At 44.5% G+C, this 14,571-nt stretch overlaps 1 long non-coding RNA gene across 1 annotated transcript; it reads right to left on the reverse strand.

Moving 5' to 3' along the window:
* Positions 1–3,998: 3,998 nt before the first annotated feature.
* LOC308342460 lies at positions 3,999–5,460 on the reverse strand. The gene is made up of 2 exons (XR_013966784.1): positions 5,317–5,460; positions 3,999–4,327 (listed from the first exon to the last, which is right to left on the reverse strand). It is a non-coding gene; the product is annotated as an uncharacterized lncRNA (long non-coding RNA).
* Between the last annotated feature and the right edge of the window lie 9,111 nt (positions 5,461–14,571).

A 14,571-nucleotide genomic window follows, 5' to 3' on the forward strand; every position in this document is an offset into this window, starting at 1 on the left:
TGGACTATTTTCTTCCTTTTCTGAGAAGACCTTCCCTCTGTGGTCCCTCCGTTTGTGCCACAGTGAAGTCACCTCAGCCACAGTGATTGAAATTTACAAGAGTCCACCTGCCTCCCTCTAGGGTTTCTTTAACTGTTACTTGCTGACATATTGCTTAAAGCCACAATGCAGAAGATTCCAATTTTGGATTACAGTGCAAAATGCCTTCAGTTAATAACACCAAAAAACATCCTTTATAGGACATTGAAATCAAACCAGATTTTCTTTTTTCTAAATCTAACGGGAGCCTAGGACTCGATGGATTTGCTCTCTGTGTGGTCACCATCAGAAAATATTCCAAAGGCACTGGTGGAAATGAGAGCCTGTCACAGGCAAGTGAGGCAGTGAAGAACGTAGGAATATGCGCCACATGAATAATGTATCATCTGGTCACAGCTGGATAAGGGTGTCAGTTCCATTCTTGAGGCAAAATTGTAACCTTTTTCTTTTTTTCTTTTTTCCTTTTCTTTCTTTCTTTCTTTTTTTTTTTTTTTTCAAGAACTAAGTTAACAGAGCAAAGAGAAATGCCAGTGGATGTGTAACTTGCCTTTAAGTAAAATCTCTTTCTGCCTTGCCATTTTAGTAGAGTATTCTTTCTGAAATGTGATTTTAGATATGTTGTAGCCCTCTGTTGCCATGAGATGCTGGACATAGAGGGGGCCCACTGGGAAGAAGGAGCGCATGACCTTGAATTAGAAGAGCTGAGTTCAGGGATGCCTGGGTGGCTTAGTTGGTTAAGCGGCTGCCTTTGGCTCAGGTCATGATCCCAGGGTCCTGGGATCGAGTCCCACATCGGGCTCCTTGCTCAGCGGGGAGCCTGCTTTTCCCTCTGCCTCTGCCTGCCTTTCTGTCTGCCTGTCCTCACTCTCTCTGACAAATAAATAAAATAAAATCTTAAAAAAAAAAAAAGAAGATCTGAGTTCAAATCCTGACTCTGCCACATACCTGCTGCCTAACTGGGTATAGTTACTTATCTCATGGAGCCTCACTTTTATCACCAATAAAATGGAGATGGTCCTTGCTTCTTTAAAGGGTTGTTATAAAGATTAAATGGAAATATTGCTTCCATAGAATGTATTTATCACTTAAAAAATATTAGGCCCTTCCTCCAAGCCTATCTTTGTACCCATATAGTAAGAAGGAGAAAAAAAAAAAAAAAAGAAAGAAAACAGGAGAAAAATCACAGATGGGCCACATTCCAGCAAGTGTTCTCATGCTCCCAAAGTTGTGTATTAAGCAGGCATTGAACACAGACTTCTCCAAGGCTTAGTGTCTTCAACTGCAAACGAAGATAATAATAGTCACCTCTGCTATTCCTGTTTCAGGAGTAATTTTAAGGCTCAAGTCAGATCCAGATTGTGAACACTTTGGAAAGAGGTCAACAGCTTCCTGCACTCTTAGTTTCTCTCCTTTGCCAGCTCTTGTGGATATTGAGAAAGACTGCACAAGTCCAGCCACCATGGCTCACATTCAACCTTCCTGTTTATGTTCCCTAACACCCTGGGATTTCTCAGCACTATGATGACCTAACGCAACACTTTGGAAGTGTACAAACTCAAGTACAATTGGCAGCCTGACTTCCATGGTCTTGTTTAGAACAAGATCAGTCCTGTCTGGACTGATGAGAAGATAATGAAGGGATTGCCCAAAGGCCTTCCAATTGGTATTGCAAGAATTTTTTTTAAAGTTTTATTTATTTATTTATTTATTTGAGAGAGAGAAAGAGAGAGAGAGATGGGAAGAGAACAAGTTGGGGGTGGGGAGGGCAGAGGGAGAGGGAGAGTATCTAAGGCAGGTTTCATGCTGAGCGCAGAGCCTGATGCAGACCTCAGTCTCATAACCCTGAGGTTGTGACCTGAGCCAAAACCAAGAGCCTGGTGCTAAACCAACTGAGCCACCCAGGTGCCCTGATACCGCAGAGCATTTTAACATCCATCTCGTTAGCGTACCTGTGGAAAGGGTGTGTTTCTCATTCTTATTGCACAGATGAAAAGAGCAAGTCCGGAAATTTTAAGTCGTGGAGTTGTTAAATCATGACGCTAAGAAAGTTTGTTTATTACACATTCTAGTTTTTATCCCCAGAGCACACTGCTCTTGACTTCACTGGGAGAATAGACAGGATACAAGCATCCGGGAGAAATGCTGTGGTAGCATGCCGGTGAGGGCTTCCTGGCAGGCTAGCGAGTTGGAGGCGAAATCCAAAGGATAGACATGGCAGGGGAGGGAGGGGAATAGAGCTCAGCCTGGCCCCCTGCTCCCCCACGGAGGGTTGTGTGAGTCAGCATGGACTCCCAGCTAGAGACCAAGCCCACCTCTCATTGAGCCATGGTTTGATCGGCATGTTCTAGCTTTCTCCCTACAGTGATCGTACGGTGTCCTGTGCCAGGATCATGAGCTATTCCCCAGCTTTCCGGTGAACCATGGAGCCATCATGTGCCCAGCTTCTCAAACCAGTTATGACCTTTAAGGAAACTAAGTACACAAAACATGCAGCTGGAGTTACAGGGAGAGTAGAAAAAGCTCGAGTTGCCTGAAAGGGGCTTCTTGCAAACAACTCCTTTGGACAGATCTCGGCTATGCCAATGCAAGTTCTGCAGGGTTAAGAGACTCACAGTTCAGGATTATTTCCTTGTTATGTCATTGTAAGCCAAATGCTTCCAAGTTTCATCAGCCTGGTGACTGAAATTTGGACCTAAATTCCCTGGCTCGGTTTTCTCCACCTTTCTAAGTCCACAATATTCTCCCTAGCTCCAAGGGTCCCTCTCCTTGGCATTCTGTCTCCCTGTGAGTCTTTATGTTGGACCTCCATGCTGCCATGGCCCTGCTAATATTTGTGGGAGGCCATTCCCAGTGTTCCCATGAGGCCCCCTGCCCCCGGGGCTCACACCATGCCTTGTCAGACAGTGCTGCTCACCCTCCACTCCAGGCTATTGGCTCATTTTTCTTCTCTTGGCAAGGAAATGTTTCCCATTCTGTTTCCTCTTTTCAAAGAGGGATCCCACAACAGCACTGCTCAGACTCTGAGAGCGCTCTCCAACTGCTGTCTTCTCAGGTGCAATGCCCGCCCCTGCCCCACCAAGTTGTGCGTGCATTGTGGTCACAGCACTCAAGCCAAGACCCGCTCCCCTGCAACCCTTGAGTGCGGTTGCTAAATCCATCTCGCTAGGCTTTGCTGCTTATGCACAACAGACCTTCTCCCATGACACTAGCAGCTCATCTTCGAAATTTAGCTCTTATTGCCTCTCCTACTTCCCCTCTTTCATTCTCTCTGTGACGGAAGTCCACTATATGTATTAACAGAGTTCTTTCTCAGAGTGCTCCTAGACCATGCTCAAACGGATTCTTAGAATGGTCCCCTGAGGTCTCTCACTGGACAACTCTACACTCCATCCCTACCCTACCCCAACACAATGGCAAATCAAAACACTGCCTATTTTATTTCAGGGAGCAGTTTGAAATTATAATAATTTTGCTTTTCCTCAAGGTTCATGAATCTCATGAATGATTTCCCCATAGCACAAGTTCTTACTAATTCTTTCCCTCCTAACCTCTAAAAGTATTAAAAGTCAACAAACACTAACAAGTACCTGTTTTGTGCCAATAACTGCATTAGGCAATTTCATATATATTGCCCTCTGTTGGATATTCAGAATAACCCTGTGCAGTAGACATTATTAACCACTACATAGTTAAAAACCTTAAGGCTCTAAGAGGTCAAAAAACTGGCCCAACATTATTCAGGGTAGTGAGACTTTTGATCTTTGTGATTTAAAGCCAGGGACCTTCAAATCATTATAGTGGTTTCCATTTAATGAACATAACTTAATGTTCAGTTTTGCATTTTTTCTTTTTCATTTATGGCATCTTTTCTTATCAACTACTATAAATTACACAAGGACATTTGATCCTTCTGTTTGGCCATCTTCTGATACAAAACCAATTACCCCAATTACACATCATAGCTTAAAACAATAACCATTTTATTATATCTCACAGTTTTGTGGGACAGGAATTCAGACAGGACCCCACTGGGTAATCCCCATGATGCAGACTGTATCACTTTGCAAGCAGTATTCATTTCTGGACGGGCTCTTCTGGAGAGTCCGAGAGGATCTGTGCACATGAATGGTAGTTGGTGAGGGAAGCTGGAAGCCTGGACTTCACTGGGGCAGCCCACAAGGTTGTCTGCCTTGAGCTCCCCAGCATGGGAATCTTGAGGAACCAAACTTCTCCCATGGTATTTCAGGATTCCCAAAGAGGATGTTCAAGAGGCAGGGAGTAGAAGCTCCTAGTTTCATAAACCAGCATATCAGCACTTACACCATATTTTCAGAACCTGCCAAGGTTCAAGGAAAGGTGACAGAGACCCCACCTCTTAAAGGGAGGAATTAGGAAGAAATTAGAGCCGTTCCTAATGGGGGAGCAGCTTCTTCCACATTCCCTGAATATATATTCAGTAAATGTAAGTAGAAAGAGATAATAATTATATTTTAATTTTTTTAGATTTATTTATTTTAGACAGAGAGAGCAGGGGGAGGGGCAGAGGGAGAGAGAGAACCCTCAAGCAGACTCCCTGCAGAGCATGGAACCCAGCACAGGGCTCGATCCCAGGACTCTGAGATCATGACCTGAGCCAAAATCAAGAGTCAGCTGCTTAACCAACGGAGCCATGGGGACACCCCAATAATTATATTTTAATATGATGTAATATTAATATTTAATAGTTAACATTGTTACTGGCTCCAGATGGCCAAACATACTGTAGTAAGACAGACTTCTCAATCTCAGCATTGTTGACACTCTGGGCTGAGTGATTCCTTGTTGGGGACTTGGAGGTTGTCCCGTGCATTATGGAATATTTTACAACAACTCTGGCCTGCTAGATGCCAGTTGAATACTCCCCTGCTGTGACAATCAAAAATGTCTCCAAACATTGCCAAGTATGTCTTGGAGGATGAAGTGCCCCAGTTGAGACCCACTGCTCTGTGGCAAGCACTAGACACCAGGATACAGTGGAGTATCATACAACCCTCAGTAGGGCATATGTCAGGTACTATAACATCGCCATTTTACAAAAAGGTAAACTGAGGCTCAGAGAGTTAAGTGATACCATGGTTACTCCAAGGGAAAACCCAGACCCATCTGACTGCAAAGCCTACATTCTTTCCACCATGCCCTTAATTTCTGTTTTCTATTTCAAAATGTCCAGAATCCAGGTAGGTATCACAGGCCAAATCACCAGTTCTCAAAGTCAGAGGCAAAACTCCTGTCACGTACCTCCAGCATCACTGAGGCCCAGCTGATTCAGCAAGGGGGCCTGGCTTGATCCTTGCACACTTGAGGCCATCTCCAGCAGAGAAAGCGTTGATCCACTCAAAATTAGCAGGCGCCTCTGTTCCCTGTCCTGCTGTTTGCTTACAGAGGGAATTCGAGCCTAATTTGGATTGGCGCCTGACTCCGGGCACTGTGCCAGGCCTCGGCGCGGACAGGCTGGTGCACACGTGCTCACCTGGGGTGCAGTCTGTTTCCGCACACAACCTCAGTGGCTGCTGCTGCAGGTGTCCTGGTGTGGACTTGTCCTTGCAGCCGCCTTCTTCTCAAACCTCTCACTCAGAGCAGAGCCTTGGCACGTCTGCCTCCCACCCTCCCATCCCCCACTACCTCCCACCCTCACGCCCTCCCATCCGCTCCCGAACTTGCTGTCCTTTGTTGGGGGAGAGAAACGTGCAACTGGCAATCTGGATGTGGAGGGTAGAACAGAGGTGACCCCCCCTGAAGTGGGGGTCAGTCCTATCTGGAGATGCCAGTGGCTGTGTCAAGGAAGGCTTCACAAAGGAGGAAGCCTGTAGAGGTTCCCCAAGAAGAACAAGTGAGAATCTTTGGGGCAGAAGAGACATTTCAGGCAGAGGGAATCTCCTGGGAAGGCCAAGGATGCTCTAAATGCATGGTGTCCAGGAGCGACCCTGAGACACGGGGGAGCGAGAGGCTGAATCATCAGTTGAAACGGCCAGGACTGAGGATGAGATGCTGGGATATTCCTTGTCTGCAAAGGGAAGAGCAGGACTTTAAGGAAAGGTGTAAAAGTTGGATTTGTCCTTTACAAAGATGACTCCATTGCCTCTGGGCAATATGGTTTGGAGAGGGGCAGAGCAAAATGCAAGGGACAGGGCAGGGGGTGGGGAGGGGATCCCATTAGGAGTTTGTTCCAACATTTTACAGTGTCATCATTCAACAAATATTGATATAGTAACTATCTGTGCTACAGACACTCGGCTAGATGCCAAAATGGAGTGCCATCATCCTGGTATGTGCCACTCTCTTGTCCTAGTTAGGAGGGCAGATACTGAACAGCAGGCACAACTCAGCATATTGTTAGGATCATCTGGAGAGGAGGAGTCGAGTGGCCTGGGAAAGTGTCCAGCAGGAGAGCCCACATGGTCTGAGGGTAGCAGTCAAGGGTGGGGGCAGTTTATTGCCGTTATTAGATAAATCAGTACCCCATCGACCCTCTGACTTAGGCGATGTTAGTTCATCATTCCACAGATGCAGGAACAAAGGCTTAGGATAGGGCGTCAAACCTGTTCCTAGAGGCAAGGTTCCCAGCTTTTAAGCCAGGAGTAACAGCAACATGAGAGGCAGGGAGATGGGTTCCAAATGAGACTTCATCTCTCTGCTTGGTCCTCCCAGCTGAGTGTGACCTGGAGGTCTCCTGATTCAGCGGGCTTGCCTTTCCCCTCCCTCCCTTGCTCCCCACCACCAAACTCTCCATCTCTCTCTCTCCCTCTGTGTCTCTGTCTCTGTCTCTCTCTCTCTCCATCTTTCTCCCTCCCTCCCTTCTATATTCTTTCCCTCCCTCTCTCTCTCTCCTTCTCTGTCTCTGTCTCTCTCTCTCTTCCTCTCCATCTCCATTCCTGTCTGTCTCTGTCTTCCTCTCCAACTCTCTCTCTTTCTCCTTCCCTCCTTCCTTTTTTGTCTCCCTCTCTCCTTCTCTCTCTCTCCCTCTCCAGGCTACACTGTTTTGTGGAGCTGTGTGGACAGAGCCAGCCAGCAGGGTGACATTGAGGCAGAGATGGGAGCTTGCCGTTCCTTGCATCAGAAAAGCAGACAAGGCCTCTCTGGCAATTGGCAGCCGACACAAAAAAGCTTGTGTTGAAGGTGACTCAGCTCTGGCCTCAGCAATCCTCCACCATCAGCTGTTAAAAAAGAGACAAGACAGCTTTGAGGAGACATCAGACTGGTTCCACAGCAAGAATCAGCTGGGCAGACAATGCTGGCTTTTTAAAGAGCCACATGGCAGAGTGTTTTCCCAGGGCATGAACATAAGTCCTGCTGGTCCTGGACAGGTCTTTATGTCCTGCTCGACTGTGATATCTGTCTCTGTTACCTGGAAGGTGGCCCTGGGAGCTGTGTGACCAGCTGACTCATTCTTCATGGCCCTGAGACAGTTAGATGAAGATGGCTTTGAGCTGAGAGAGAGGGAGAGGTTCCCATAAATGCAGAGGCCTCTTCCCCCACACCCCTGAGGGAAGATCCAGGGCCCAGCAGAAAGGATCTGGACTTGAGAACCAGCTGTATGAACTTGGAACCCACGGCTCCGCCCCTCCCTCCAGCCCCCAGCAGCCAGGTGACCAGAACCTGTCTGCACCTTTGTTCCCAGTGAGAAAGAGGAAGCAAGAGGAAGGAACAAATTGTCCTTGGACCTCTCCCGTGAACGAGGCTCTTCACCCATCTCCTCTGGTTCTGATTCCATTACCTCCATAGACGCCTGTTGAACCCAGAATCCTAACACTTCCCTCCCAAGGTATTTGTGAGGCCCAGTGAAATCGCAAACCTGTGAAATATGCACTGTCATAGTTACTATCACTGTAAATACTCACCTCATTCTATAGATGAAAACCCTGAGTCTAGGAAGCTACGTTATAGTCTCTGGTCTGGCTCTGTCTGGTTCTAGAGCCCTGATTCTTAACCCTCTCAAAATAGTGATTCCCTCTCCCTTCCTTCTTCCCTAGGGGTTGGCTGAAACCCATTGAAGAAAGAGTACAAGAGGAAAAAGGAATTTAGTCAAATGCTTCCTGAACAAATTTAATGATTATTAAAATTATTAAGGAACTGTGAATACATCAAAATCATGTATTAGTAATTAAAAATAATTTCATAAATATTTATCAGGGGCTATTTATGGCCTAGTTATTGTGCTGCTGTGGGAGATAAAAAGGAATTAGGCACGAATTCTGCCTGCCTACAGTTTAGAGTCCAGGAAGTACACAGAAATCCCTAGCGATAGGAGGAGTGACAAATAATAATAATAAGATAATGCCCCTGGCCTGTATTGATGTGTGTTATATTCTAGATGCAATGGTCAGCATCTTGCATGCATCATCTCTTCAGCATTTTAAATAATCCTCACTGATAGGAATTATTACTTCAGTTTTATAGAGGAGAGATCAGAGCTCACAGAGGTTATGTAATATGACCAAAATTACATAATTTGGAAGTGGGACAGAACCAAGACACAAACCCAGGTCTGTGTGACCCAAATTCACCCCTAAACCATGGTGCTACGCTCTTCTTCTCCCTAACTAGCCTCTTTACTTGCAACCGAATGAAACAAGCTAGTCTGACAAAATGGCTTTAATAGAAAGCAGAATGACACCCATTAGTGCTAATAGGGAACAATTTCAAATAAAATCCTGTGAACTTCCTTTTGACCTTCCAGTTTCCTATTCTATTCTACTGCCTCCCGAGTGAAAACACACACACACACACATACACACACACACACACACACACAGATCCTCACTCACACTACTGTTCACACACCCCTCTATAATGCTACGCAGCCAAGCCAGCTCTCTGGCAGCCAAGAGGGTCCTTCTTTCCCAAAGGCAGATGCCACCATCCTGTCACCTTCAACAGCCCGCATCAAACAGTAGTGGTAGTTGGGTTCTTCTTCAAAAGCTTTATTTGAATGACATTCATGAAGAAGAATATAATAATGTGATGTTTTTCTCACTCTTCTCTTCCGAGTCGCTCAGGGATATCCAAGCCACAGATGGACTTGAAGTCATGTAGAACATGTAACTGGGGACAATATTGAGGGCAACAAATTAGCTACGTTTAATTAGATACCCCCCCTCAAAAGCACCCCAAGGAGGTGCATCTCCACAGAAGCATTATTCTCTTATTGAGCACCAGCAGCACCAGGAATAAACATTTTCACTAGATTCAAGGTATTTGGGATGGTTAACACTCTCTCTACCTTCCATCATCCCACAGTCTCTCATATCTGGCCACAGCTGCCTGCGGGTCACATCTCCCTCCTTCATCTTATACACGCTGTACTTCAACCACACAAAAAGATTTCTTCATTATTCAAAATGCTGAAAAGCTCTGTACCATATTCACCATCCAGAAACCACATCAAGGTCAAGCTCAAGGTCCAGCTCAGAATTCACCTTATTGATAAAGCCCTCCCCTGACCACCTAGTCTGGAAGGCTCAAGGACTTCTCCCATTGTGTCCTGCTTCCCTCTGACATAGCCATTATCACCTTGTATTTGGGTCACGTCTTAGAACATTTTTCTCTCTCACTAAATGACAGTCTTACAGACAGGGCTTTACCTAAATGTTCTTTGTTGTCCTACTTACTGGTGAAAAAGAAAAACAGCTTACATTCTAATAGGGAATGAATGGGAAAGCAAACAAAGAAAACATTACAGATTGGGATAACTTCAGTGCAGGATAAAGAAGAATGTCAACCACCTTCAAATGGGTGGTCAGGAAAGGGCTCCTATAGGAGGTAGAATTGAAGCTGAGATAGAAAAGAAAGATACAGGTTCTAATGAACTGGGCCAAGAACGGTTCTGTAGGAAGCCCAGCACATGCAGAAGTCCTTTCCTGGCAAGAGCTCAGTCTGTGTGAGGAGCTAGGAGGCCCCATGCAGTGGAAAGTAGTAAGTGCCAGGGAGACCAGGCAAGGACAGGGTCCACACAAGGCTAGGCCAGGTCAAGCTGCACCTTGCAGGCCACAGTACAGAGCGCTGCTTGTTCTAAATGCAGCAGAAGCTATTAAAAGATGTTTAGTGGGAAAAGGACATTATCTGATTTATGTCTTTAAAGGGCCATTCTGACTTCTCTAGAGGAAGAAAACAGATTATGGTCTTAGAGAGAACGAGAATGGGAGTTGGGAGGGCAGCAGGGAGCTATTGTTCCAACACCAACCACAGCATCTGACCCAGTGGAGGAGCTCAAGAGGATGAATGACTGAATGAATGAATGAGTAAGGAATGAATGAATGGGTTAAATTACGCTGGGGCTTACAGAAAAACTGGCTGGCCAATACTTTCCAGCTGGTTGTGATTACGTCTCCCCTCACTCGTAGCACCCACAGCAGTTGACTTACTCTGAAAAACTTTCAAAAGCACATTCTGGAAATTCCTCATTCATAATAGGCCCAGATTTCCCATGTCACAGGCTTGCAAAAATCACCATCTTGTCCTGGTAACATTTTATCGTGTTTGACATCATTTCTTGCCACTGTGCTTCATTCCTGTGAACAGAAAACAGCCTCCAATTTCTGGCAAAAAAAAAAAAAAAAAAAAAAAAAAAGAAAGAAAGAAAGAAAAGAAAGAAACAGAAAAAGAAAGCAGGTTCTGCTCTAACCAGAAAAGAGAAGGCGAAGAGAGGGGGCAGGAGTTCTGATGGGGACTTTCATCCCCTTCTCAGGAAGCTGGCTGTGGGCCACACTTGTAGTCTTGACTTTAAACCTGTAAACTCCCAGCATCCCCAGGGGAGTCAGGAGGGGCAGGCTCCTGGCGCTGGGAGTTCCTGAGCAGCACAAGTATCCGCTTTTCCTCAGCAATCTCCTGCTTTATTAGCTAAGCTGCTCTGAAGCCCTGGACAGGCGCATTTCATGCCGAGTTTATGGTGAAAGCGTTTTGGCAGGTTCCATTCCCAGGGTGCTCCGGAAAGGAGACCACGGGCTGTTGAATACAAGCCATGCTGGACGCTTTCCTAAACCAACAGGAATCAGCTGCTCTTTGACAGTGGGGTCTGCTAACAGATGGGAAATTCTTCAAGGGGAACAGAGGCAGAAGGAGCTAAGAAGGTGCTGAGGATTCCAAACGGATATGATTCCAGCAGAGCATTCCCCCCCCCCAACTACCCTGTAGCCCCTATTAAGGACCCTTATAAGGGACGTGAAAGTTGTTTGCCAATACCACGCTTATAAAAATGTAAAAGCAATAAAATTAAATGAATTGCTGTACTAGAAGGAGAGTGAATAATCAAACAGTCCCATTTCTCATGAGGAAGTTGACATACAAAGTTGTGGAGTGACTTCTCAAATTGGCCAAGCTGTTAAAGGACACAGCCAAAAAGATGCCAGGTAACCAAATGGCACTCTGCCCAGCCTCTTTCTGATACCATACCTTGTCGGTTGTTCAGGAAGGCACTACAAGGTGATGACTTGGGACATCTTATCATCGTGCAGACCTGGGATGGAATCTCTGCATGGAGCTGGCCACATCTGTGGCTTTTGCAGGATCTTTGCTGGGAAAAAAAAATGGGAATAAGAGCACCTGCCTCGTAGATATAAATGAGATAGCAACCATAAAGTCCCCGCACAGAATCTGTGTGTCTGTGTGTTCCCCAAATGTTTCACTTTCTTCTGGGTATCGAGGACAACTATGTTGCCAGCCAATGGAAGGTAGACAGAAGTGATATGTCTATCCCCAGAAACCCACATGACCCACTTCATGTCTGTTCTCTCCACAGTGACTGCAAAGTAAAAATGGCAGAACCCCAAAGTAGCTGGACTCTGGAGCCTTAGATCACCTTGTGGAGGAGACTCACCTGACCGATGACGTTTACTTTGACTTCTTGTGAGTGAAAGGACTTTTGTGTTATTTTAGGAGGTTGTTATAACAGCTACTCTTGTTTCCTCTAACACAGGAAACTCTTGGTAACTTAGTTATTATAAACAGCATTATTTTGCTCTATTCAGAATCTACATCAGCTATAGATTGCTGCAATCAGCCTTCCTTTCAAAATAAGCACACATGGATGGCCAACATCAGCTCGGATGAAAGGCACCATCAGATTCTGAGACCTTCTGTGTTTTGTCAAAAATTAGCAACGGAGGGAGTTCTCATTTTTTTAAACATGAATTTGTTAAGTGATTCCTAAGCTCACAACACTGTGTGGAGGAGAGTCACCTGACTGATGATGTTCACTTTGAACTCTTGTTCAAAGGTTGGTACTGATAGGTACTATCACATATGTTGTCTATGCTGTCCTCACAGCAGCCCTCCAAGATAGTGAGGTTCCAGCCGTGCAAACTCCCACCTCATGTACCTCCCACACACTATCCTTTCTGTCAAGGATCCCCCTGCTCCCGATGTCGGTATGACTCTCTCCTGTTGCCAGGGACTTGATCTATCTACAATATTCCTCATCCATGCCCATCGCTGACCTCCATTCTCTATCTGATGAGTGCCTAGTTTGCTGTTTCTTCTCAGCACTGCTCCCCTCAGTAGACCAGATCCTGGCCCTGAGTAGAAGGGTGCTTCTTAACTGATGCCACATTAAGTTCTCATTGTCCTTTAAAATCAATATTTTATGAATAGGAGGGGTAAAAATTGAAGGTTCTGTAAAAAATAGAGCAATGAGAAGAAGATGTGCTTTAGAAAAGTGTGAATGAATACTTTCTCAAATTGTGTTCTGTGCGTTTTTTAGGCTATCCTCTGGAGATTCCCCCTTCTTTCAATATATGCACGTTCAAAGGTTATGATGACCCTTGCTGAAATCAAGTGTTATGGCCCATTTTGTTATTGACAAATCCTGGCACGGATGTTGAAAATCAGTGTCTCTCCTGCATAAGGACAGAAAAGCCAGGTGATCATTCTTCTGGAGAAGCTACCAGTATTTGCAGTTCATGAAGAACAATGAACAGGGATTTCTTACATGTGCCTATAAAGAAAAGCAGGCACTTGGCCCTGTGGAAGTCATTCTTTTGGAGCATGCCTAGTGACTGATGAAGTGGGTTTTGTGTAAAATGCAAATTCACATTTTGTGAAGACTGGAAGTTCATTCATCTAAATCATGTCTGTTACAGTCTATGACGGCTTCTGAAAATTGCCAGGGTCGGTTTTTTATTTGATCTTTCAACATTATTGGAGGTCATATAAACAGGATTATATGAAGTCTTTCACTGTCAATTAGTGTAATTCTAAATCAACATTCTGTCAACGATGTGCAGATTTTACAGCATAAGGAAGAAGAGGGAAGAGCTCATTTTTTCTTCAAATAGATTTCCCTGGCTTTTGGTTAATGCTTAATTAAAAAGAAAAGGAGAGAGGGAAGGAAGGAGAAGGGGATGGAGGGAGGGAAGAAGGAAGAGAGATACTAAATTTATTTCAAGATGTTTAAAGAAATTAGTCCATTCCTTATTTTCATCTGGAAAAAGAAAAACAGAATTATTAAAAGGTTAAAAAAGTTCATTTTCTATGAAAATTGGATGCCTAAATGGTATTCCAATTTTATAATCTAAAATGTGACTCTTTCTGAACCTAACAAGGAGGAGACTTATTTTTAGCTAATAGATCTAGCAGAGGGCACTAATGTTTTTGATGGAAATGAAGAACAGACCAAATTTCACTTTTTTGTGGAATATCAGCCCTTCTATTAAGTGTAATTTACTTGACTTACATTTGCCTTCAAGGATTTCAGAGCACTTATGGGACAATACTTTCCATAATTCTTCACAAATATAAGGAAGAACACCCTTCGTTTGAAAATTTCTACGAATACTTGATTAAATTTTCACCTTCTTGGTAGCTCCGCAGGAAGCCTCCCAGGGATGAATGGGAAAAGTTTTAGTACCAGATAAATTATCTCATTTATCTCCACACTATCCTTGTAAAAAAAAAAAATATATATATATATATATATATATATATACACACACACACATATACATATACACACATATGTATATGTATATGTATATATATATATTTTTTTTTTTTCTCAAGCTAATAAAGTTGGGAAGCACCGAGACATGAAATGGGATAATCCAGCACGGAGGCCCTTTCCTGACCTAACGATCTATAACCCACAGAACTGGCTGGTGCCAGAAGCTCCACGTTTTCTGCTCCAAAATGATTCAATCTGCAGAGCCAGAGCTCCTGATGGAATCCCAGTCTGCCTCTTACTCTCTGTGTGACCTCTCTGTCATCCATGTAGCGAGTAAAATTATATTCTCTACTGGGAACTGCCATGAGAACAGAGTCACAGACGGTATGACAGTGACTGGCCCCATGTCTGCCACGTTACTCCATCATCACTGTGGTCTTCATCTACCTCCACAGCTTCAAAATTAACCCCACGTCCAGTCTTGCTTCCTTTAAATTCATCCTCAAAGTGGCAGCCAGTGTGAATTTTCTGAAATATAAACTTGATAATATCACTCCCATGCATTTTTTCAGTGTTTCTCCGTTGTTCGTAGAATACTGTCCATGATCCCTAAAGTGGTA

The sequence above is a fragment of the Martes martes genome (assembly GCF_963455335.1).
Source record: "Martes martes genome assembly, chromosome: 4".
Classification (NCBI taxonomy): Eukaryota; Metazoa; Chordata; class Mammalia; order Carnivora; family Mustelidae; genus Martes; species Martes martes.